Below are 27,386 nucleotides of genomic sequence, written 5' to 3' on the forward strand. Positions count from 1 at the left end.
CACTGTGCCACCCATTACATTTATTTCCCTCGACTAAATCATTAACATGTATTGTTAATGTCACACATACCTGGTAATAAGGTATCAGGGAGTTCAGAATCCACCCCAATTCATCTAATTTTTAAACCCTCCCAGTTTAGATGACACTGCTGAAATACAACTCCAGTATATTTGGATTGATACCTCAATATAGACTTTCATTCTGAGACAGAAATGGCATTGTGCCAGATCTTATCATCAGACAATGAATATAACTAAGGAGCCCTTTAGTTCATCCAGCTTGTTCCTTGCACAGACTATGTGCACTCAGTATGAACTCTATCCAAACATTAAATCACCTGTCGAAAGATTTTCCTAGTTTCTCTGATGATATAGGCATTCATTATCTGAGACTCTGAAATGGCTGACCTTTCTATGCACTGAGTAAAGTTTGATGTGCATCCTAATTTTGTTAGAAATGGTGCATTTTCACAGTTAGAGTGACTTAACTGAACTGTGCTTGAAATTTTCTTTTAAGATTGCCAAGGAAGAGCAATTTTCGTGTCTAGGAATCTATTTGTACTTGGAAAGAGCTTTTAGTCCTTTGATTGCAGTTATTAAGTATGGTGGTGAGAACTTATTAAATTCCAGGTAATGTATAGACATGACGGAAGAAATAATTCTGTCTACAGCTATAAGTTTTAACCTTCTGGCTAGATTTTTTTAAAAAATTGATTCTGCGGGCTGGTTTTAGCTCAGGGAGTCTCAGTAATAATCAGAAGCAATTTTATTTTATATTTTCAGACGAACAGAAATAAGCAATTTGTCATTTATGAGAGCACAGTCGCATCAGTTTGCCAAAAGTACTTCTTTACTGAAATGAATTCAATTCTGTATGACACATTTGGGAGATGTACACATGGTGGAAGCTTGCATTGCAATCAGTAAAAGCTGCAGAAACCACATTTGTAAAGAAGCCCAAGGGGAACATTTGTGACCTTTTGTACATAATCATTTCAATCTTTCACTTTTAAGGCCATCAATGTTAAGCAAATACAGACCAAAAACAAAGCTGATTCTTTCCTTTTATCTTTGTTTGAAATGTGCATTGAAAATGATAACTGGACTGTGACATGAAAGGACAGAACATACAAATGTAAGAGATGAAATGACAGAATTAAATGCTCTCTATCTGAATGCATGCAACATTCGAAACAAAAGAGATGAATTAATAGCACATATTGAAATTCTTAAGTATGGCTTGGTAGCCATTGCAAAGATACAGCTGTAAGGTGACCTGGGCTTGAATCTAAATATTCATCAACATTTAACATTTAGGAAGGAAAAAATGGTGCAATGATAATGTTTTTAAAGGAGAAGATTAGTGAGCTCAAGAGAAAAGATCTTAGTTTGGAAAAGCAAGATTTAGATTCAGCTTAGATGATGGGATCATTTCTTGGAACAGCAAATTTGTCACAGGTTTTATAAAAATAAGTCTGGCATGGTGTTATGTGAATTGATTAATTAAAGTAATAGGCAGGAAGTTTAGAGAAGATGTGAGGAAATTTCTTTTCCCCACACAGACATGAGGGAAATTTTTTTCCCTTGGAGACTGGTTGCAATCCGGAACTCACTGCCTGAAAGGATGGTAGAGGTAGAATCGCACACAATATTTAATAAGTATTTAGATGTAGACTTGCAATGCCAAGGCATACAAGGTTATGGACTAAACGCCAGAAATGAAATTACAATTGTTAGGCGCTTGTTTATGACTGACAGAGACTTGATGGTCTGAAGGGCTTTTTCCTGCGCTGGTGACCTCCATGACTAAATAGGAGTGCATAGTAAAGGAGTGTCTACATAAGTAAATCTCAGAATTTCACACTCTGGTTGAGGGTGAGAAATGTCGATTTAAGACCAGTGTCTTACATATAAATGAACTCAATTATAAAAGTATGAAGAAAGAATTGGCTAAAATGAACTTAGAAAATAATTTACAATGTAGTATGGTAAAGAACCAATCGAAGACACAAAGAGTTATTTTGTATCTCTCAATCAAGATATATTCCTTTCAGAAAAGAAGGCTATGAGAGGATACACCATCCTTGCCAACTAAGAAAGAATGATATCAAATAAAAGATAATACGTACAATTCTCTGAAGATTAATGGTGAGTCAGAAGACTGGAGAAATTTAGATGCAAAGAATGATGACAAAGTAATGAGAGATAAATTAGACCATGACAGGAAGCTAGCTAGAAATACAAAAAGAGAAAGTAACAGTTCTACAAGTATATAAACATGAAAAGAGTAAGTAAAGGGTAAACTGATTCCTTAGAGGATGAGACTTTTTTTAAAAATTTGTTCACGGAATGTGGACATCACTGATTGGGAGAGCATTTATTGTCCATCCATAGTTTCCCTTGTGAAGCTGGTGGTGATCTGCCTTCTTCAACTGCTGCAGTACTTGAAGTATAGCTAAAACTGCAATGCCATTTGACAAGTTCCAGGATTTTGAGCCAGCCACCCTGAATGAACAGCTATATAGTTTCAAGTCACGATGGAATGTGGCTTGAAAGAGAACTTGCAGGTTGTGGTGTTCCAATGCATCTATGCCCTGGTCCTTCTAGATGGTAGAGGTTACAGGTTTTGATGGTGTTGTTGGAGGAGCCTTTCCCATCAATAATGGGAAACAAGGAAATGCTACAAGTTTTTTTTTAACAAGTATTTTGTATCTGTCTTCATTGTAGCAAGTATATAAATAATTCCAAAAGTTATTGAACATCAAGAGTGAAAACAGAGGAAGAATTTAAAACAACCAATTAGCACTAAAACAGAAAGGGGAAACTATGGGAAATAAAGACTGACAAGTCCTGTGGACCTGAATGCCCTTTCAGGAGGTCCTAAGTCAAGTGGCTACATTGGTTGTCATTGTCCAAATTTTTTTAGACTCTGGAAAATAAAATCCATCAAACTGAAATAACACAAATACAAAATTGCCTTTCACAAAAGAAGTGGAAAGAAAGCAGGAAATTATAATCATGGTAGCTTGTCAGCAATCAAAGGGAAATGCTTGAATCCGTTATTGGAGGGAAGGCTAGAATATTAACCCACAAACTCAGCAAATGTTCTGGGGACCGGAATTTGAATCCACCACAGCAGATGGTGGATTTAATAAAAAATAAGAATCTACTGATGACCATGAAACCATTGGTCATTGTCAGAAAAACCCATCTGGCTAATGTCCTTCAGGGAAGGAAATCTGTCATCCTTATCTGCTCTGGCCTACATGTGACTCCAGAGCAGCAACAGGTTGACTGTCAACAGCCCTCTAAAATGGCCCAGCAAGCCATTCAGTTGTATCAATCACTATGAAGTCTCAATAAAAAAATGTGAAATGATGGATCATCTGGCATCGATCTAGGCACTGGCGAAGACAATGGCAGAAAATGTTCTGATGACCCTGCAAAGTCCTCCTTACTAATGTTTGGGAGCTAGTGTCAAAATTGGGAGGGCTGTACCACAGCCATGTCAGGCAAAAGCCTTCCATAGGAGAGGCAATAGCCTAGTGGTATTATCACTGGATTATTAATCCAGAGACCTAGGCAATGCTCCGGGGATTGGGGTTTGAAACCCACATGGCAGATGGTGGAATTTGAATTGACTTCAACAAAAATCTGGAATTAAGAGTCTAGTGATGACCATGAATTCATTGTCGATTGTCAGAGAAACCCATTGGTTCACCAATATCCTTTACAGAAGGAAACTGCCATCCTTACCTACACTGGCCCTCATGTTACTCCAGACCCACAGCAATGTGGCTGACTCTTAACTGGCCTCTAGGCAATTAGCAATGGGCATTAAATGCTAGTGTAGCCAGCAAAGCCCTCATCTCGTGAATGAATTTAAAAAAGGCCACTCATAGAAACACACCTTACAGACAATGTCCCAGACACCACCATCACCATCCCTGGATATGTCCTCTCCCACCAGCAAGACAGACCCAGCAGAGGTGATGGGACACAGTCAGGTTGGAGAGTTGCTCTGGGAGCCCTTAACATTGACTCAGACCCCATGAAGTCTCACGGGTGCAGGTTAAACATGGGCAAGGAAGCCTTATGCTGATTACCACATACCGTCCTCCCTCTGTGATGAATAGTTCCTCCTCCATGTTAAACAACATTTGGAGGAAGTACTGAGGATGGCATGGGCATAAACTTGTGTGCCAAACAGCATAAACAGCAAGTGACAGACAGAGCTAAGTGATCCCACAACCAGCGGATCAGATCTAAACTCAGCTGAAATTGTGACCCTTGATTTTGGACTCCCTGGACATCGAGAACATCTTTCCTGTGTTTAGCTTGTCTAGGCCTGCTAGAATTTCATAGGTTCCTACAAGAATCCCATCACTTCTAAACTCCAGTGAATAGAGACCTGACTGATCTGATCTCACTTCAAGTGACCATACGCTTGTATTCAAAGGATCATATACAAAGGAAATCAAATCCCTTTGCAAAAAAGTAAAATTCCCAAAACAACAAAATGCTGAAAATACTCAGCAGCTTAAACAGCATCTGTGGAGAGAGAAAAGTAGAGATAATGCTTCCAGTTGATGATGACATTTCATTGGATGGTCAGTCCTCAGCAAAGGCTTTAGCTTAACCATAGAGATCCAAAGCACAAGAAAAGGCCCTTCATGTCTGCATGAGAAAGAAACCAACTATTCTCATCCCATTTACTAGCACTCAGCCCACAGCTTTGTATGTGCACATGTAAATACTTTTTTAAAATGCTACAAAGATTTTTATTCCTACCACCTTTCAGGCAGTGAGTTCCCAATTCCACCATGCTCATATCTTTTATAAACCTTCTGCTCCTTACCTTAAATCTATGCTCTGTTCATTGATGCCTTAGTCAAGGGGAAATAGTTCTCCCTATGTTATAGCCCTCATAATTTTACATGTCTCAATTTCTCAGCTTCATCCCCTTATACCCTCAGTTCTGAAGGAAGGTAATGGTTCTGAAATTTTAACTCCATTTCTCTCTCAAGGCCTAGTCACAGCAGCTGAATACTTGCTGTGTTCACTTCAAATCTCATTGATTGTAACTGTTGTCCAGTAACCTACCAAGGCAGCCTGTCTTTCAACATACACATTTCTATGTAACAGGATGCATAGAATCGTACAGTACAGAAGAGGCCTTTTGGCCCATTGAGTCTGTACCACCAAAAATACACTACTACTTACACTATTCCCACTCTCTTGCATTAGGTCCATATCCTTGAATGTTATGACACTTCAACTGCTCATCCAAGTACATTTTAAAGGTTGTGAGGTTCCCACCTCAACTACCTTCCCAGGGTAGATAAAAATTTCAAATGATACTAGCCACTTGCATATGCTTCAACTTTCCTTTCACAGTGAGATTAACACACACGGAATGATAAGTCACAACTTTATCTTGAGATTCTATATCCTGAAATTATATCCTAACGGTACAGTTAATATTTTTATGAAGCTAAATGAAAATTCATAAATGAGAATGCATCTACCTTAATTAAATGTGGAGGTAATGTTAATGAAGTTGTCTATAACGTGGTCCTGAACATCCCTAACGTTTGTGGGTTCAAATCAGCACACAGCCGGTGGTGGTTCATTGAGGTCTACCTCCCTGCCATCGTCTGCACTTGGTGTGGACTGATTTAGCATAACATATTGTCTATAATGAAAGTGCCTACGATTTCATGTGGACCATGCTTAATTCTTTATTAAAACTGTCATACAGACTATGTGTCTCTAGCAGTGAATTTCAAGAAGCTGGAGGAATGAACTAAATTACAGTAAGTGTGACACACGCCAGCAAAGTGCACTTTGATTCATTACTACTTTCTCAGTGAGAAAAATGTGTCACTAACGGATTAGTTTTTGAGCCATAACTTTAATCTGACATACTGTGCCTCAATAACTAGAGATTATGAAATAGCTGTGTGCCATATGTGTGTACTATGTCATCAATAACCTGGTTGTAAAGCTCATGAGCACAATCATTCCATTGCTAAAGATTCATTGCACCTTCATGTAACTCAGTTCATATTGGTTGCCAGGGCTTTAAATACTTAGTTATAATATGAATTAATCCATGTGCAATTCAAGAACTGTAAAGAGGAACCTCACTGTTAATCAAAGTGTGACAGGGAATTAGAATGGACATTTGATTATATGGCTGTTTTTTCGTAAAAATAATTATCATGCTTGCAGTATTTTCTTTAATTTACATCCCCTCTTCTTTGTCAAACTGACATTATTGATGAAGGGTTCCATAATTTCATTATGTGGTTAGATGTTGACTAACATTTTGCATTTCAACAATTTTGTTTTCACATACCCAGCATTTCTCTTTTTGACTGGCTTCTCTATTTCTGTTTACATTTTAGAATATCCAGAATTGTATACTGGGCATGTCACTGGGAGGGTTTGCAACAGAGATTCATGCTCTGTGAACATGGGGCACTCTTTGCATGAGAATGGGCTGGCAGATGGTAGAGAGGGGCATAAAATCAGATGGATTGACGTGGGGAAAATGACTGTTTGCCACCTATCTGCCTTCACAAGAATTTTACCAGTGGTGGGAGAGGATGTTGGAGAGCTGCCAACCCTTGGGCAATTGAAGCCTTTAAGGATAAATTAACGGCCACTTAAGGGGCTCCTTCTGCTATGTTCGACTAAGTACAGGTGGTAGTGGGTTCTCACATGAGTTAAATTCTGGAAAGCTAGCTGCATATCCAAGGGAGGGTGAACATGGAGATCCTTTCTGGACACACAGTGCTCAAGACACCCTCTCCCATTAGTGATTGTTGCCCAATATTGACACATCCCCTGTCCCTGTCCCTCACTGAGAGATGCTTGACTGGCCCCAGCAAAAGCAAACCCACTTTCAGCTTTGAGCAACATACATCCCTGGGTATTGGCTCCAGTGCTGATAATGGCCAGTGTCCCTGGTAAACACTGCTGGGACTGGTGAGCAGTTGGTCCTCACCTGATTGACAATGCAACAGCTTTGTGAGAAGGGACCTGCTCCTAGGTCAGGATGGACATCACGATCCAAATTAATTAACAGTTGGCTGGATGTGGAATCAGATCAGCGCACGATGCACCAACTTTTCCCCAAACTTTCCAGGCAAAGATGGAGTGCTTAATGCCTTCTTGAAAAGCTCTAACCATATGGACATATGAACATGTGAACAAGGAATCAAAGTAGGCCACTTGTCCCTTCGAACCTGCTCTGTCATTCAATAAGATTTTGGCTGATCTGATTGTAACCTCAACTCTATATTCCTGTATGTCCCCAATAAGCTTTCATTTGCTTGGCAATCAACAACCTTGGCAACAAGCAACAGATCCCAGTTGCCCCATATGTGGCAGGATCTGCAGATTATGCAGTGAATTTAACAGCCATCTCAGAATCCATTGAGCCGGACTGGCACTGAGTTATTCCTCAACTCTGAAAGGCTATCTCAGAGCAAGGACAAGAACATAGAATGGTCATTCAGTCTGAATTGCTAGGCTAATATCTGAAATGAACAGATTGTCACATCAAGAAGGTTGAACAGGATGGACTTGTTTCCACTGGAATTTAGAAGAGTGAGGTGTGACTCAAATGTATATACAAGATCCTGAATGACTTCTATTCCTGTTCCACACGAACGCAAGGAGCATGTGAAATGTGACCTTTTCTTTTGCTAATATTAATTCAGCTTCCAAACATTGATCATATGTCACATCACATCCATTGTATCAGGGTGGAGTTGGCAAGCTTACCATGGATCCAAGTTGCTTTTAACTCCCAAATCCTCTGATCAGTTTTATTTTCATATTTAGTTAATAACAGTCTTCAGTAGAGAGTAGAAACAATTTCATAGGTAAAAGCATGATATTCAAACAAGTCCGCTGGTTAATTACAGATATAAACCATTTTTTCAACTTGAATTTGTGTAGCCCCTGAATCCTCAGGCTGTTCATTTTCACAATTCAATCAAAATACCATTATAATATTTAAATGCGTACTTGAAGAAGTGAACAGAAGCTAACATTTATAGCAAAGCTTACTACCAATGACATACTGGTAAAATAGGCAAGAACATGCAGTTATATATGCCTTTAGCTTAACAAAACTATGCAGGGCATTTTATGCAAGCATTATCAATTAGAATTTGCCACACAGCCAGACAGGGTGGCATTGGGTTGATAGGCTTTAAGATCTATCTTAAAAGAAGGAGAAACAGATAAAGAAGCATAGGGTCTGAGGAGCAAATTCCTGAGTTTAGGGCCCAGTTGGCAGGAAGGCCATGGTCACCAGTGGTGGGTAGGTGAAATTCAGGTTGCACAAGAGAGTCAAATTAGAGAAACACAGAGCTCTTGAATAGTTGAAGAGCTGGTCAAGGTTGCAGAGTTAGGGAGAGGAATTTGAAAATAAGGGCCAGAATTTTGAAACCAGATCTACAAAAGATAAGGAATATGGGCCTTAAAAATATGGATGCAAGAAAACCTAGAGCACAGGCTAGTCAGCTAGCATTTCTGCTCTATCTCCAGCTTCTCTCATTCCAAACAACTTGTATCAGCCCTTCAGCAATCTTTCTATCCTTCCATCACTCATGTTCTTGTTCAGTTTTGTCTTAGAAGCTTCTTAAGCTGTTTACCTCAAACTATATCCAATAGCTCAGAGATTCATACTTTGACCCAGTGCCTGCCAAACCACTCCCCATGTGACCCCATTTCGAGATTTAAAAATTTTCACTACCCTCACGAGGGCTGTAACAGTTGGACATGGAAGGGGTGAGAAGCAGAAGACCTCTGACAGCGGCAGTGGGGGTGAGAAGGGTTCAGAACTACATAGCAGCCATTGCTGCCTCTGAGCTTCAAATCCCACTTAGTGCCCGAACCCTCATTTTGGGAAACCCTGTCCTAACCACTCTGAGGAATGAAATTTCTTGTTTCCAGATTAGGTTTCTTGGTAACTATTTTGTATTTACAGATTTGCAATTACTCCACATCCCACAAACCCCTATCCAAACCATATGACGTCTCATGGCTTCAAGTTAAACATGGACAAGGAAACCTCCTACTGATTACCACATACTGTCCTCCCTCAGATGATGAATCAGTATTCCTCAATGTTGAGCAACACTTGGAGGAAGGACTGAGGGTGGCAAGGGCACGAAATGTACTCTGGGAGGGGGATTTCAATGTCCACCACCAAGAGTGGCTCGGCAGCAGTACTACTGATCGAGCTGGCCGGGTCCTAAAGGACATAGCTGCTAGACTGGGTCTGTGGCAGGTGGTGAGGGAACCACCAAGAAGGAAAAACATACTTGACCTCCCCCTTACTAATCTGCCAGCTGCAGTTCCATCTGTCCATGACAGTATCGTTAAGAGTGACCATTGCACAGTCCTTGTAGAGACAAAATCCCGCCTTCACATTGAGAACAACCCCCATTGTGTTGTGTGGCACTAATACCATGCTAAATGGGACAGACTTTGCACAGATCTAGCAACTCAAGACTGGGCATCCAGGAGGCGCTGTGAGCCATCAACAGCAGCAGAATTGTGCTCCAGCACAATCTGTAACCTCATGGTTTGGCATATCCCCCATTCAACCATTACCATCAAGCTAGTGGATCAATCCTGGTTCAATAGAGTGCAGGAGAGCACGCCTGGAGCAGCACCAGGCATACCTGAAGATGAGGTATCAACCTGGTGAAGCCAAACAGGACTACTTGCACGCCAAACAGCGAAAGCAGCAAGTGATAGACAGAGCTAAGTGATCCCACAACCAACACATCAGATCTAAGCTCTGCAGACCTGCCACATCCAGTCATGAATGGTGGTGGACAATTAAACAACTCACTGGAGGAGGAGGCTCCACAAATATCCCCATCCTCAATGATGGAAGAGCCCTGCACATCAGTGCAAAAGATAAGGCTGAAGCTTTCACAGCAATCTTCAGCCAGAAGTGCCGAGTGGACGATCCATCTCGGCCTCCTCCAATGGTCCCCAGCATTACAGATACCAGTCTTCAGCCAATTCGATTCACTCCACGTGATATCAAGAAACGGTTGGAGACACTGGGTACTGCAAAGGCTACGGGTCCTGACAACATTCCAGCACTAGTACTGAAGACTGGTGATCCAGAACTTGCTGCTCCCTTAGCCAAGCCGTTCCAGTACAGTTACAACACTGGTATCTACCTGACAATGTGGAAAATTGCCCAAGTATGTCCTGTACACCAAAGCAGGACAAATCCAATCCAGCCAATTACCGCCCTATCAGTCTCCTCTCGATCATCAGTAAAGTGATGGATGGTGTCTTCAACAGTGCTATCAAGCAGCAACTGCTCAGAAAAAGCCTACTCCGTGATGCCCAGTTTGGGTTCTGCCAGGGCCACTCAGCTCCTGACTGCATTACAGCCTTGGTTCAAACATGGACAAAAGAGCTGAATTCCAGAGGTGAGGTGAGAGTGAAAGCCCTTGATATCAAGGTTGCATTCAACTGAGTGTGGCATCAAGGAACCCTAGCAAAACTGGAATCAGTGGGTATCGGGGGCAAACTCTCCAGTGGTTGAAGTCATACCTGACACATAGGAAGATGGTTGTGGTTGTGGGAGATCAATCATCTCAGCTCCATGGCATTTTTTAAGGAGTTCCTCAGGGTAGTGTCCTAGGCCCAACCATCTTCAGCTGCTTCATTAATGACCCTCCCTCCATCATAAGGTCAGAAGTGGGGATGTTCACCGATGATTGCGCAATGTTCAGCACCATTCGTGACTCCTCAGATACTGAAGCAGTCCATGTTCACATGCAACAAGATCTGGATAACATCCAGGCTTAGGCTGACAAGTGGCAAGTGACATTTGCACCACACAAATGCTAGGTTATGACCATCACCAATAAGAGACAAGCTAATCACCGCCCCTTGACATTCAATGATGTTACCATCACTGAATCCCCCACAATCAACATCCTGGGGGTTATCATTGACCAGAAACTCAACTGGACTCACCACATTAACAGAGTGATTACAAGAGCAGGCCAGAAGCTGGGAATACTGCAGCGAGTAACTCATCTCCTGACTCCTCAAAGCCTGTCCATAATTTACAAGGCACAAGTCAGGAGCATGATGGGATACTCCTGGATGAGTGCAGCCCCAGCAACACTCAAGAAGCTTGACACCATCCAGGACAAAGCAGCCCGCTTGACTGGCACTACACCCACAAGCATTCACTCCCTCCATCACCGACGCTCAGTCGCAGCAGTGTTACTATCTACAGGATGCACTGCAGAAATTCACCAAAGATGCTCAGACAGCACCTTCCAAACCCATGACCACTTCCATCTGGAAGGACAAGGGCAGTAGATATATGGGAACACCACCGCCCCTAAGTCACTCACCATCCTGACTTGGAAATATAACGCCATTCCTTCACTGTCACTGGGTCAAAACCCTGGAATTCCCTCCTTAACAGCATTGTGGGTCAATCCACAGCAGGAGGAATGCAGCGGTTCAAGAAGGCAGCTCACCACCACCTCCTCAAGGGCAACGAGGGATGGGCAAGAAATGCTGGCTAGCCAGCGATGCCCACATCCTACAAAATGAATAGGAAAAAAATGTAAATTTAAAGCCCTATCACAACCTCCAGTAAGTCTTATTTTGAATTAGAAACATTCCAAGCTTTTCAAACTTGGCCAATAGCTAAAATCTCTGTTTTGATATGAACCCTGCAAAACATTTACGCAATTTCCCAGAGTTTCTCTATCATCGTTTTTAGTATTGAGGTCAGAATTGTGAGACCTGGCCAGGGTCTTATGTAAGTAACATTACTTTTGAATTCTATAACCCTGTAAGTAAATCTCCGTGCTCTGTTCGCCTTTTATCTGCTCTGGGATGTTGATTTTAATGACATGTATACCTGGATTTGTTTTTAAATTTTACCACCTTTGACTTTTATTTTCTCAAGTGTGGGTAACGTTTTAGTATTTCTTACCACACAGCATCAAGTGTCCCTACCCCTGCGTCAGGGGGCATGGTTTCAAGTCCTACCTGCTACGGAGATGTGTATTAATATCTCTGAACAAGTTGATTTGAAAATATCTACTGAAGAGCATCACCCCACATCAATCCACAATACTTGTGAAGTCTAGAGGTTTGCTAATGACATTGTATTAATCTGCTTTCTTGCTCAGCGTCAGCTGTGGCCAAATCTACTCAACCTCTGCTCAAAAGGCAGTTCTCAGGATCAACCTAGTGAACTTTCTCTGGACTTCCTCCAATGCTAGCATACCTTTCCTTGGATAAGGAGGCTAAAATGTTCAGTGTTCTGTGGTCCGACTAGTGTCATATATAGTTTTGGCAAGACCTCCCTATTTTTACACTCCATTCCTTTGAAATAAAGGCCACCATTCAATTTGCCTTCCTAATTACCCATTGAACTTGACTGCTGGCTTTGTATGATTCATGCACAAGGAACATCAAATTCCTCCATGCTACAGTTTTCTGCAGTCTTTCTCTATTTAAATAACTCCTCTATTCTTCTGCCAAAATGCAGAATCTCATGTTTTTCCAAATTATATTCTACCTGCCAAGATTTTACCCACTCAACCGATCGATATTCCTCTGTAGACTCTGTGTCATCCTCACTATTCTCATCCTCATTTACATCTTTATTCCCATCTATTTTAGTGTCACCCACAAACTTGGTTATAACACATTTGTTTCTCTCGTCCAAGACATGAATATAATATATAAATAATTGTGGCTCTAGCACTGAGCCCTGTAGCACACCACTAGTCATAGCTTGCCATTCTGAAATTTCTCCTCTTATTACCAACCTCTGTCTTGTTTGTTAGGCAATCCTCTATCCATGTTAATAGAGTATTCCCAACACCAACTGCTTGTACCTTACTTAGCAGTAGCATCTTATCAAATACCTTTAAAATTCCAAATATGTAACATTCAGTAGTTCCTCTATATCTATCCTGCTTGTTACCGCCTCAAAGAACAGTAGTAAGTCTATCAGGCATGATTTCCCTTTCATGAAGCCATGCTGACTCTGCTCAACTATACTATTCATTCCTAAATGCTCTGCTATTATATTCTTCATGTATAGATTATAACATTTTTCCTAAAAAAGCTAGTTTTTTTTTGTTTCCTTGCCTTTTTAAATAAGTGTGTCACATCTGCAATTTTCCAATCCTCTGGGACCGCTCCAAAATCTAAGGATTCTTGGAAGATGATGACCCATGCATTCACTATTTCTGTAGCTACTTTTTTTAATACCGAATAGAGAAAGCCATCAGAATCAGGGCCCTATTGGACCGGAGTCTCTTTTGTATCCCTTGTACTTTACAGTAATAATCATTATACTTAGTTCCTTCGCCACCTTATTATGTAGTATTTTAGGAATGGTTTTAATGTCTTCTACCATGAAGACTTATGCAAACTATTTATTCAACTCCTCTGCCATTTCCCATTATTGTTTCCCCAGGCATCCAGGTTCGATTCCACCCTTAGGCAACTGTCTGTGTGGAGTTTGCACATTCTCCCTGTGTCTCTGTGGATTCCTTTCCACAGTGCAAAGATGTGCAGCTTAGGTACATTTGCGGTGCTAAATTGCCCATAGTGTCTGGGATGTGCAGGTTAGATGAGTTAGCCATGGGGAATGCAGGGTCACAGGGACGGGATGACCTTTGGATGGTCAGCGTGAAGTTGATGGGACAAATGGCCTGCTTCCAACTGTAGGGATTCTATGGCCTGAGATGTTAAGCCTGTTTCTCTTTCTACAGGTACTGCCTGACCTGATTATTTCCAACCTGTTCAGTTCTTATTCAAAAATTGTACAGTTACAATGAGCGTTAGACATAACTTCAAATTCATAATTAAAAATGTGCAGACAGAACCAGTCATCCTTTATTGTACCGGAGAGTTGGGGAAGAAAGTCAGCAATGCAATATAACTAAAGTTTAGTGGAACCAACAAACTGACAAAGCATTTTATTGCAAAGTTCTTTTGTCACAAAGTTTATAAAATTGTTACTTGTCTTTAAGTTAGGTTTAAATGGAGAAACGAAGGGAAATACTGAATTCTACCTGGCAAGAAGCTTTGTGGCTTGGTTGCAATGGCAGCAATGAGGCATATTTTTTTTACTGGAAAGAAGCTATAAGAAATCCACACTGACAGAATGGCAGGGTCATCTATACTAACTTTGAGTAGGCCATAAGTATTCAAATCTCTCAGTGAGATGTTAGGAATGTCAGGCTTTTTAAATGACATACTTCAAACCGTCTACTTCATGTGAAGTTAAAATGGAGTTGTGGGGCTCAAGGGTAGCTAATTAATATTTCTACCTGGATATAAGATCCAAGATCTATGTGATTCATATCACCACAGTGATTAACTTTGTGAGGGGAAGCCATTGTAGCACTAGGTTTTGGAATTTCTGAAGACATGTCTGAATAGAGACCATGACAGAACAGGAAGAAAGAGGGAAAGGACAGATTGTGAAGGAGAAGACAGTGAGAGACAGGCGGTCTCTGTTGATCACTACACAGAATGTGATTAGGAGCTCATTCTCAGATTGGAGAAAACAGATACGTTAGGACTTTAATTAGGCTAGAGCATTTGCTTATATTTGAAATGTGTGAGAAATCACCAGGATAGTTAGGAACTAGAAGTTGTCTGACTGGAAAAGAAAAAAAGAATCAAGTCATCAGGAGCTGAGAATAGCTTTGGAATGGTTTCTGAAAAACGAATTATCCATTTAAGAGGAGGAATAAAGTAAACTATGCCATATGCTGTTCAATGTTTTATGCTTTTAAGGAGATTTTCGGCCATTTAAAAGTTGAGTTTGGGAATGTTTCCAGCAGTCTAAAGCATAAGATGCCTCCTGAATATTGTTTGAGCAATGTTGCTTTCAAGTTTTTTTTTAAATCACTTACTGGGAATTCAAGCATCTATTGAAACACTATCATTCTCTAAATGTATCATAACAAGTCATAGCCAGGTGCCAGCTATTCTGCTCCATTACAGTCAATCTTCAGCATCTACACATTGAATGAAAACAACGGAAGTAAGAAAGTCAACACACCTCAAACTATAGATGAAACCCCCGCACCTTGTGATAATGGATCAGTTACATACACTATTATTTAGCCTGTCCAAGACTCAGGCATTCAGCACATTTCTTCACAGATTAAAAGGATTTTGATGTAGTATTACTTGTAGTGTTACCAATGTGGGGTGGCACGATGGCTCAGTGGTTAGCCTCACAGCATCAGGGATTTGGATTTGATTCCAGCCTCTGGCAACTGTGTGTGGAGTTTACACATTCTTCCTGTGTCTGTGTGGGGTTTCCTCTGGCTGCACCAGTTCCCTCTCATTGTCCAAAGACGTGCAGGTTAGGTGGACTGGCCTTGCTAAATTACCCATAGTCCAGGGATGTGCAGTCTAAGTGGATTAGCCATGGGAATCGCAGGGTTACAAGGACTGGGTTGGTCTGGGTGGGGTGTTCTTCGGAGGATTGGTGTGGATTCAATTGACCAAATGGCCTGCTTCCACACTATAGGGATTCTATTGAGGCAATGATGTTTTCATTTAATTTTTCCATTTAGTAATGCAACACTTTGTTAAATTTTAAAAAGTGGATCACACACTAAAAGCATCAAATCAACAGCAGATATTTATGAACTCAGCCTCTACATTTTATGAAGCATCTTTATATGGTTTTCCAAATTTTTGTTTGGCATAGTGGAGACACAGGTGAATTTTTTTAATCAACATGATAATTATTGCTGGAAATGGGTGTAGAACATTGACATTCAGAACACATGATAAGTGTTCCGTATCTATATATCACTCCCAATTATCTCGTTGCCACACATTGCGCCAAATTCCAACTAGATACTGACACTTCCTATGCCATCTTCCTTAACATCATCACTGCTAAGCTGTTTGTAAGGATTCAAAACCTGAATGAATCACTTGCAGGTAAATATTGGCAATACCAATGCCATTGTCTCTGCCATTTGTCACAAATTTCAAACTCATATCATCGATTCTATATCCTGCCACAGCCACTGTCTCAGGTTGCTTATATCCACCACATCCTCTTCAAGCTTGTTCCTCATGTGCTTTCCACCATTAAGACTATCTTGGTTGGGTGAATTGCTCATGGGGGGTGTAGGGTTGCAGGGGTGGGGGCGTCTGGGTGGGCTGCTCTTCGGGGTTCGGTGTGCACTTGTTGGGCCGGAGGCCTGATCCATCCTCTCTATATTCTGACGTTTCCTTAGGCGCAGTAGTTTTAAATTATATTTTTGCAATTGTTTTGGATGTTTTTTGGCATTAATAATGCAAGGATTGTATATTTTTATATTTTTGTATTTTTGAATTTAAAGTCAAGTGGGAAAAGGGCTGTTTTAAAAATGAAGAATTATGGAAGGAGTTGCTACACTTCTTAAAAGCAAGCTACCAGCATTTTATGTAAATTTTGTGCACATTGTTGTTTGCTCAACCAGTTTGAGGATGGGGGCAGGGGTGAGGTGAATCGTTTAGTTGCATACAAACTAGAGCCAGTGAAATGTGTACAAAATGGCATTTGGCCAGCAACAAGTGTCTGATTATTGATCTGTGGAGTGATGACAAGTTGTCAATGGCCTTTTGGCTGCTAACAACAATGAGATTGGCTGCAAGGTAGCTGAAGAGCTCATGAGTGTGAACGAGATGGCAGAAGCCACTGGATCTTTGAAAAGGACAGAGGATAATGGACACGTGCAATGTACTCAGGGCCACTAGTAATGGTACCTCACTGTCGTATGGCACTGTTTGCAATGCTTGCTGAAATACAGCACTTGTTACAGACACAAGTGAAATTTATCAATGGCACTACAGTCGGGTAAAATGAGATAAAATATCTTCTATTCTAACTTAATTATGTTCCTTAAACCTACGCTGTTGCCACTGAACAAACACAAATTTTTATACATCCTCCACAAACATCATTCTGAACTGTTTGTGTAATGCTGAATCATTGATATATTGGAAGTGAGAATTAACTAGATTTTGTAGAAACCAATGCATTATGTTGCAGGGCAGCATTTATAGGTACAACCAAACTTTAAAACACAGGTATACTCTTCAAAGAGTCTCCACCATAGTTAATAGTTTACAACAGGAAATTAATGACCATTTTTGATCACCACTGGCATCCATTCCAAGGTTAAGCAGAAAGCTAAATTTTTGTTACTTTCATTTGCAATTTTAACTTACATATTGGTAATAAATGACTAAACCCCATTTTAATAAAAACAAATCAAGTGAAGGAAGGAATAACAGCTGACACAGCTCCCAAAATGCTATTACTTTAGAACTATTCGCATCAGAAAGTACATTTGGAAAGTGATTACATGGGATTTGACGTATAAGCTCTATGTAGACCCAATAACATCTCAATTTAACTGGACAGATGAAAACACAAAGCTTGACAGGGAATTTGCAGATATCAAAGGGATAATCTTAGTGGTGCATTATTAGGGTAAGTAGGTCATATTCCCTGGAAATCCTTAAATTTTTATATTAATTGCTATAAATGCTGGTTCATTTTCATCACTTGCATTTACTAGATCTTTTTAATCCATGGTGTTAATATTTAAATCTGCAGACCAGTCACTTGTTCATGTAACTCACTCAACAGCACCTGTGAGAAGATCAAACCAACTTTATGGACAGGCCTCATTGCAACCGTTTTGGAAAATTGTTAGCTTTATCTTTGGTTAGTGCTACTTAGGAGAGATTGAGTCTTCAGTTGGCGTAAATAGTAACTAAGTCACTGCACATTAAGGACTTCTTACTTCAAGAATAGACTTTATTAATAAAAATGTTTATATGCATATGGTCACTAGATCAGTTCAATTCTGTACATAGTCCTTACATATGGAGAACAAACAAACCCAAGGCATTTCTTATTTAGAGTAGGCCACATTTACTTGCATTTGATGCATCAGGCAGATCCGATAACTGAACAAACCCCCATTTAACTTCAGCAGAAAGACCTTTGATGGTGGTCTTTTCCCATTGCGTCTTGGCGGCAGTTGCCCCAGTCATACAGATATACATCTGATCAATTGAAACCATGATGATTTCTCTCTCAAATCTGTCACGTGACCTCTTACATATTCACAGTGGGAGGTGCTTTGCATGCTGTCTCAAACATTCGCACTTTTGTACCTGGATACTACAACCTGCACTCAAATGCCTGCCACCAGACGGATTTCCAATCAGGAGATAGCAAGAAATCCAGTGTTGTCAATATAAGAATAAGTAGGATAAATGGCCACCTCTCTCGCAAAGTTCGAATGGTTGAATCAAACCACGCTCCAGGAAGTTACAGACCACTGACTGTGCAATTCCTTAACCCGGTATGGTAACTTAAACATTCAAGGTGGCAAAGTTAACACACATACACATTGCCTACATTCTGAATGATGTTCCACTCTGATATTTACATGCCATGGAGCACAAAGGTGCTGCTGCGCCAAATTTTAATTTTTTGTAAATGAATGAATTGTGAGTGAGTTAAAATCCCACCTGATGAATGCAAGCTATGAAATTCCTTGGTAAAGTGTTTTCAAATAAACTGTAATTAATTGCATTGAAAATGCATGGGATGGCCAGAGTTTCTGCAATTGTATTCCAACTATTTGTACTTTACAACACTAAATGATGCAGAAGAATAGTTATCAAAGGTAGAAATTGGAACTCATCACACACATAACATACGTGTTTTTTCACAGCTACCTTTGTAACAAGTACCAAAGAACCCACCTCTGGGAAAAGCAAGGACAATGGAAGCTGACAACCAAAGTCATGCAGATAAATCTAAATTAAGTCAACTAATGTATTCACAACTTCACTCATCAAGTCATGATGAATAGATGTCAAAAATGGGAAGGGCAAAAGCATCAATCTAATACCTAAAGCTTTATTACAGTTAGTGGAGATGGAAAATAAAGGTCCAAAACATCCTTGTGAAATTTCATTGCAAGAGTTATCAAAACCTTGAGATCATCTCACTCTATTTTTACAAATTACAGGAGAGTTTATGGGCAAACTGAGGAACATGCATGATAAAGTGTCCTTTTCAATTCCCCCCAAGACTTGGTGAATTTATTTAATTGGAGTTGAATAGTTGGAGGTCCAGGAAGCCACTAGAATCAATATCTGGCCTGAGCTGTTGGATGATTAATCTCAAATGACAGTGTGAATACCAGAATTAGAATCATTGCAGATGTCTTAAATGGAGAACACTTGCCCAGGATTGCTGTTCTCGGATTGCAGGAATCATGGCTGGAACTGACTCTGTGTGAACAGCAGTCGAGTTGAATAATCTGTCAATGTGCCTCTTTCTGGGCCATAATGGCTATATGTGGACAAGGTTTCCAAAGGGTCAGAATGATTCCAAATTTAGATAGCAAACTCTTGACAAACAAAAAGCAAACAAATGACAAGTGAGAACCAACTCGGGGACTTGCATAAATATTCTGGCCCATGTTCTTGACGCGGTCTGATCCATTATCGAGTTTATTCTTCTCGTAGCTCCCTGTATTTCCGTGTATTAGGGCAGCTAGTCCATGACTTGTGCTGCACAACTCTTCATAGGGAGTTATGAACCATTATTTGGATTTGGAAGTATTTTGAAAGGCAAGTTCAAAAGGCATTATCTGTTCATGTCCTCCACGTCAATTCATAGAACATGGTTCAGGATTAAGTTATTCAACCCATTGAGCCTTCTCCACCATTCAATTAAATCATGCTAATCATCAACACCCATATTTCCATTTCCCTTGTGATTAGTCTCCAAAAAACATCTCACATCCTGTCTTGAACTGCTCAATGGCTGACATTCCACAACCCTTTGGGGGAATGAATTCCAAAGATTCATCACTCTGACTGAAGACATCAGTCCTCATTGCAGTCTTAAATGGTTGCCCCTTAGTCTGAGAGGCTGCCTGGTTCTGGAGTTTGTAGTCAGATGAAACATCCTATCTACATCAACCCTTCATTGCCCCTGTAAGAATTTTATAAATTTTAATGCGGTCAGTCCACATTCTTTGACATTCTAGGGACCTAGTCTCCTCAACCTGTCCTCACAAAATAATCCCAACATTCCAGGGAATACTCTGGTGTACCTTTATTGGACTCTGTCTCTCCATGGCATGAATATCCTTCCTTAGATAAGGAGACCAAAACTGTACACAATACTCATTGTAAAGCCTCACCAACAGCCTATACAATGACACCAAGAAATCTTTATTCCTGTACTCAAATCCTCTTGCAATGAAAGGCAACAAACCATTTGCCTTCCTACATGCTGCACCTACATGCTAACTTTAAGTGACTCATGAACAAAACACAGGATGGGTAAAAAATATTGGCTAGCAATGCCCATGACCAATGAGTGAATTAAAAAAAACCTTTTCAGCAACTGTACTTCCTAACCTCTCATCACATGAGAAACATCCCTTGTAGGATTGAACAATAACACCTATCATCTAAAATACTGGACAAAACCCTGGGCTTTTCCAATATCTAAAAGACAAAATCCTGGACCACGCTGCTGCAAACATGCAACACAGCCAGAATGATTTCTGTCTGGGACTATTGTTCAGCCTGGAATTCCAACTTATACCTCCACTCTAAGAGAACAATGAAACAAACCTAACACTCTAGACCGGAATTAACTTTTATACTTCAGGCTAGCCAGGACAGACATTATGAGGCCTACAGAGAAACCAGGCATTCAACTTCAATCAAATCCATTCACATATACTCTTAACTATTGGGAAACCAATAGACTTTCAAAAGGAACACCAGAAACACAATGGAAAACACAGCTTTGGCACGAAGGGTCCCACAGTCAGTATAATTGCAGGCCCTGACCTCATCTGAAGCAGCTATCTCTGGGAGGGTTCGAGAGAGCTATCTCCAGAAGAAGAATTCCTACAACTAATTGCAGCGGCTATTTCCAAGAACTATCTCCAAAAGAGGGATCCCAACCAAAATTCCAAAAGCTACTGCTTCAAACCATGGGAACCAACAGCAACTGACCACGACCAGCAGATCCAAGAACCGACAAACTTCAGAAACCAGCAACTACACTGACAATATAAAGTCTCAGATACAGGCTGTGGTGAAAACTGGGTTTATAAAACCGACAAAAAGTAAAGAAAACCAAGTATTTACCTGATAGATCCACTATGCACCTTACCACATCAGCAGACTCAACTCAAATTGAAAACCCTATGCAGTCAGAAGTCTTCATCCAGGAACCTAGTACAGCAAGTGGGAACAGCCAGGTGTATTTCAAAATCGCATTTTCCTCAGGGGTGAGATTAAACTCCTGAGACTGCAAAGTTCAAAGCAAGGAGGCGAACACGGATGGTGACAGTGCATTGGAACCCCCAAGGGTAGGCAGCCCAATTAAAGATTCCGTGATTAAAACTATAATTTTTAGGTTCTAATAGTGTTTAATCTAACTAAAAGTATATTTAATAGTATTACTGCCCTCTGTATGGTTGATTGTGTTAATTTCCTTGTTTACTACATTTACCTTTATTTCTTATATTCTACTTAACCTTATGTATTTTAAGTAAAAACATTTTTTTTTCCCTGAAATATCTGTCTATTGCCTTCTTGATTTCACATTCACTAAATAATCCAATGTCTAGAACCAGGGATCTGGGGGTGATTCTAACCACTTAAAAATCAGAAAATGACTGATTGTAAACTAGAACCCTACACCCTCCTTCCAGTTTTCTCTACCATAGTGAAAAAATTCACACTTAGTCATTATATTCCATCTGCCCATTCACTGAGGACTTCAATGCTACTTGAAACCTTTTTGTATCATCAATATTATTACTACGTGAATAAAGACCAAAAGAACTGCGGATGCTGTAAATCAGGAACAAAAACAAAGTTGCTGGAAAAGCTTAGCAGGTCTGGCAGCATCTGTGGAGGAGAAAACGGAGTTAACAGAGAACTTCTGAGGAAGGGTCACCGGACCCAAAACATTAACTCTGTTTTCTCCTCCACAGATGCTGCCAGACCTGCTGAGCTATTCCAGCAACTTTGTTTTTGTTCCATTATTACTACATGTTTGCACTTTCATACATATCCATAAATTCATCATTGTCAAATTGCCCCTCAAAATGTCAGTGAGGAATTTAGCCCCTGTTGCCAATCCTGTCCCTTTACATTTCTCTATTATCTTGTCCACTACTATTTTTTTCTCTTTGCTATGCATTATAGGCTGACTAAATCTAGTTGCCATATCTATGAAAGGCAAGATGAAAGGGTGATTAAGAAAGTGTTTAGCATGCTTGTCTTCATTGCTCAGACCTTTGAGTATAGGAGATGGGATGTTATGTTGAGGTTGCACAGGACGTTGGTGAGGCCTGTACTGGAGTACTGTGTGAAGACTTCACCTGATGAAGGTGCAGTGCTCTGAAAGCTTGTGATTTCAAATAAACCTGTTGGACTATAATGTGGTGTTGTGTGACTTCCGACCTAGTTTTAAGATAATTGACCTTTTTCCCTTTAAACTCCTATCTTTTGATCCCAATAACATCCGCTAAATATTTTGATTGAGAAGTTGCATCTTGTTAAAGGAGTATGGACATTTGACCTGTATGCAGGTAGTCTCACATTGCAGCTACTATTGAATTCTCCATTCTTCGTGTTTCCATGGAATGGCCCGTGTGAGCCATGAAGATTACAGAGAAAAAAATATTTTCCCACAAACTCTTAAAGGCATGAGTTGCAAAAGCAGGTTTTGTTCTGAAAATTCAGCATGAGTTAGTAGTAAGAGTCTATCCATGTGCAAACTTCAGCACAGTCTAACAATTTAAAGGCAATCTCCAAATCAGGAAACTCCGAGTTGAATGTTTGCAATCTTATATGTAGTCTCTTGATTCTATTATATATTCTTTGAAAGATTATTAACCTCATTTTCTAAATTTGTCACAGTCTGACCATGCCTCATATGGATTTAATGGATAACCTTTATTATAAATTTTGCGCATAAATTTTAATAGAATATTCAAACCTTGTTCAGTGTTCAATTATTGAGCCTCTATCTCTGAAAATACTTCACACCTCATCTTAGTTCTAGTAACAAGCAGCAGTACCAAAGACATACCTTGCTTTTCTCTTAGTAAAGACATAACCTGTATCCTCTATATCCACTTCATTTTTCCACTGACCATAAGATTTGGCTTCACAGACATCAGTATAAAGTAATATCCCAATACTTTGATCTTAGTTTCAGCCATTCTTCTCCAATAGAACTCCAATTGCAATCTTCTGTGTGTAAAGAATTCTTAGTTTCCAATCCTCTCCTGAGGCAACATGTATTCCCTCTTTTATTTATATTTTGTAGTCGACCTGTTGACAGATGTTATTACACATCTCTACAGCAAGTGGGATAACAAGGTGTAGAAGTGGATGAACACAGCAGGCCAAGCAGCATCAGAGGAGCAGGAAAGCTGACGTTTCAGGTCTAGACCCTTCTTCAGAAATGGGGGAGGGGAAGGGGATTCTGAAATAAATAGGGAGAGAGGGGGAGGCGGATAGAAGATGGATAAAGGAGAAGATAGGTGGAGAAGAGACAGACAAGTCAAAGAGGCGGGGTTGGAGCCAGTAAAGGTGAGTGTAGATGGGGAGTTAGGGAAGGGATAGGTCAGTCCAGGGAGGACGGACAGGTCAAGGAGGCGGGATGAGGCTAGTCAGTGGAAGATGGGGTTGGGGCTTGAGGTGGGAGGAGTGGATTGGTGGGAGGAAAGACAGGTTAGGGAGGTGGGGACGAGCTAGGCTAGTTTTGGGATGCGGTCGGGGGAGGGGAGATTTTGAAGTTTGTGAAGTCCACATTGATACCATTGGGCTGCAGAGTTCCCAATCTAAATATGAGATGCTATTCCTGCAACCTTCGGGTGGCATCGTTGTGGCACTGCAGGAGGCCCAGGATGGACACGTCATCCACGGAGTGAAAGGGGGAGTTGAAATGGTTCACGACTGGGAGGTACAGTTGTTCATTGTCCTTCCTCCCACCTATCCACTCCTCCCACCTCAAGCCCCACCCCCATCTCCTACCTACTAGTCTCATCCTGCCTCCTTGACCTGTCCATCCTCCCTGGACTGGCCTATCCCCTCCCTAACACCCCATCTACACTCACCTTTACTGGCTCCAACCCTGCCTCTTTGACCTGTTTATCTCCTCTCCAACTATCTTCTCCTTTATCCATCTTCTATCCATCTCCTCCTCTCTCCTTCTTTATTTCAGAATTCCCTTCCCCTCCCCCATTTCTGAAGAAGGGTCTAGACCCGAAACGTCAGCTTTCCTGCTCCTCTGATGCTGCTTGGCCTGCTGCATTCATCCAGCTCTACACCTTGTTATCTCAGATTCTCCAGCATCGGCAGTTCCTACTATCTGTACAGCAAGTGGGACTGGACCATGGACGTTCTGGCTCAGAGGCAGGCACATTGTCACTGCACCACAAGGCCCCCTGCTCCCTCTTTATGTCTATCCAATCAGCTAATTAATCAATTAACCCCAATTACTTACTTAACTCCTTTTTCATTAACACTGTCAGCCTCCCTTTAGAGAGAGGTGGGCATGAAAGGGGAAACAGAACTATATTTCCCCCTCCAACTCCATTTTGATTTAGTCCTTTCCCTCTCTTCTTACCTCCCCCTCACTTTTGATGGTTTGCATTGTCCTTAACGGGCATTTCATGTAAATATTCAATTCGCTACAGATGTTTTACTGATGGTGATTAAAAAAGCAAAACAAAAGTCACAGTTATTTTGGTGGTAAGAAGACGGTCAGTTGTGTATGATAACACTTCTGGGTAGATTAAAAAAAAAAAGAGCACTGCCTGCTTATGTCTGGCAAGTTGAAATGAGATGAAGCTTCTTTGTTCCAGGACAAGGTTGTACATGATTTTATTGTTAAATATATCATGATGTAATTTCTATACAGTTTCCATTTATTAAAAAAGTTCTAAAACACTGCTTGGATTGTCATTGCCTATGGAACACTTAACATCTGTTGATATGCAAGTGACTGAGAGTGGAAACCTGGGGTCAAAGGTTCATAAAACTAGAAAAATGTTGGATACAATGTGTGCCTCGGGCATCAATTACACCAAGAGTGTAAACTCTGTTTCTACAAAGATAGTACTACAGTCCTCTGTACTGAAATTAAAATATGACAAAATCTATTGGAGATTTCATATAATGCTTGATAGGCTGCCTGATGAACTGGCAACTGCACTTGGACACCTCCTTGTAGTCGGTTTCCTTTCCTTAATACCTAATGTATGTAGTCAAACAGGACGATCTTGGTGTCACATAGGTGACTATTTCTGAGCAAGTAAAGGAACAGACGTAGCAGGACTGGCTAGACAGAGGATGTGAAATCAGAAACATTTTGGAACAACATATTTGAGTAGTTTGAAAGAGTAAATACAGAAGGAATGCAACTAAATTGTACTTTTAATTAGTTCACATGTATAGCATAATTCAATAGTCAATGGTGATAACCCAACTAATAGAACAGCATTAGTCAGATTGGCATGGCATCTCAATTGGCAGGATTTGGAATGGGCAATCATGGATGAGGTCAAAGTAACATTAATGACTGAATAATTAATATTGCCACAAATTAGATATATCAACTTTCAAAAGGACAGGCAACATCTATACAAAGAAATAGAGTTATCATACATGACAGGTTCAGTGTCATCGACCTGAAATGTTCACTCCATTCCTCTTCACAGATGTTGCCAATCCTGCTGAGAGTTTCCTGTATTGTCTGTTTTTATTTCCATTTTTCAGCATCTGCAGTACTTTGCTGCCATGCGCGATTCCCCAGACTGTAATTCCCACCAAATGAGATTCTACAATTAGAGTACAGTCTCTGAGAATCTTGACTTTGAGTGAGGGACAAATGAAAGTTGAATCCCTAAGTCTCTCTGCTCCCAGTTTTTTGCTTAGCACTCAAAAAAAATAACGGATTCTGTCATTAAAAAGTTAGGAAGGAGATTCACACCTTGCGATATAGCTCTCTTTAGCATGAGAGATCTCTGTAGTGATTTGAAAGCTGGCTGATTGTGCAGGCATTTAGCAACAGCTAGACCAGGTAGGTGAAAGATAATTTTGTTGAGGTTTAAAAATAATTTTAAAAATGATTTCTATATGGCACTTCCCCAACCACCTCAGGTGAATAAACTCAAATTATTTTAAAGGAAGATGAGTAGGAAAAAATCAGCACTCAAACTACAGAAAGAATTCTTGATAAAGGGGAAAATATTTGAATGTACAATAATATTTATTCCGAAGGAGATATTTTTGATACTAAATTAAAGTGATGCACCCTGTGTCCCATATTATGCTAGATGATTTTGTTTGTGATAGTTCCTGTGTTATTTTCCTCCCTAACTGTTCAGAAACTTAAATACATATAACTCACAGTAGGCATAATATCCAGGCTGACAATTACTGAAAGCTTTCATACAATACAATTATTTAAATACAATTTTCTAACAAACAAGTTAATGGAAATAAATTACCAGAACAATCATTCTTGTAGAACTAAGTCAACTGCAGATGTCTTAAATTGATGTGAGTTTTATCAGTGCATAGCTGAGTTTTTAAAAGTGTTTCCCTTGGTACTCTGTGTGCATTGAGTGTATATTGCATCTGTCTTCTCTAATTTTTCTCTCCCAGCTTCCAGAGCACTAAGGATTGCTGTAATTACCTGGAGTGCTTTCCTTTCCTTTCCTTACTGGATTTTCCACTAAGACAGGATGTTGATGTGGTTTATTTTAATTCATTTAATTGAAACCACAACTGCTATCACACTGAAGGAAGGGGACAGTTAGCTTAGTCACAAATGATACAGCTGCAGCAATTACTAGCATACAAGGTGTCTAAGGTTTCATTGTTCACCTGAGCCTCTCACTGGTGTTGCAATGGAACTAAGCTGAGAAAAGAAAGAAAATATTCTTCAGTTTTCTCCTAATTCTGCAAAACATAGTACATTACAAAGGTCAAATTACAGCAGCAAGACAAATATCTACTTCGTCTTATTTTCCACATGTATCACTTCTTGTTGCAAACAGAGTGCACAATTGTAGGGCTGGTTTTTCTCTCAATTATCTGTCTGAATATAAGGAAATTGTATTCCCTTTAGGCTCTGCATACATCTGGCCACAGAGACATGGAAGGCAATACACAGGCCACTCACAAGCTGTCACCACTTAAAATGCTGGTTGTTTACATGGAAATCGTCTGCAAACATTGTTTGA

General features: G+C 40.3%; 1 protein-coding gene across 1 annotated transcript in view; it reads right to left on the minus strand.

The window, feature by feature from the left end:
- The window catches only part of gpc6a (glypican 6a), an 892,798-nt gene that overhangs the window by 170,044 nt on the left and 695,368 nt on the right, over positions 1-27,386 (minus strand). The window lies entirely within an intron of this gene.

The sequence above is a fragment of the Rhincodon typus genome, chromosome 6 (genome assembly GCF_021869965.1).
Source record: "Rhincodon typus isolate 14 chromosome 6, sRhiTyp1.1, whole genome shotgun sequence".
NCBI classification, from domain to species: domain Eukaryota; kingdom Metazoa; phylum Chordata; class Chondrichthyes; order Orectolobiformes; family Rhincodontidae; genus Rhincodon; species Rhincodon typus.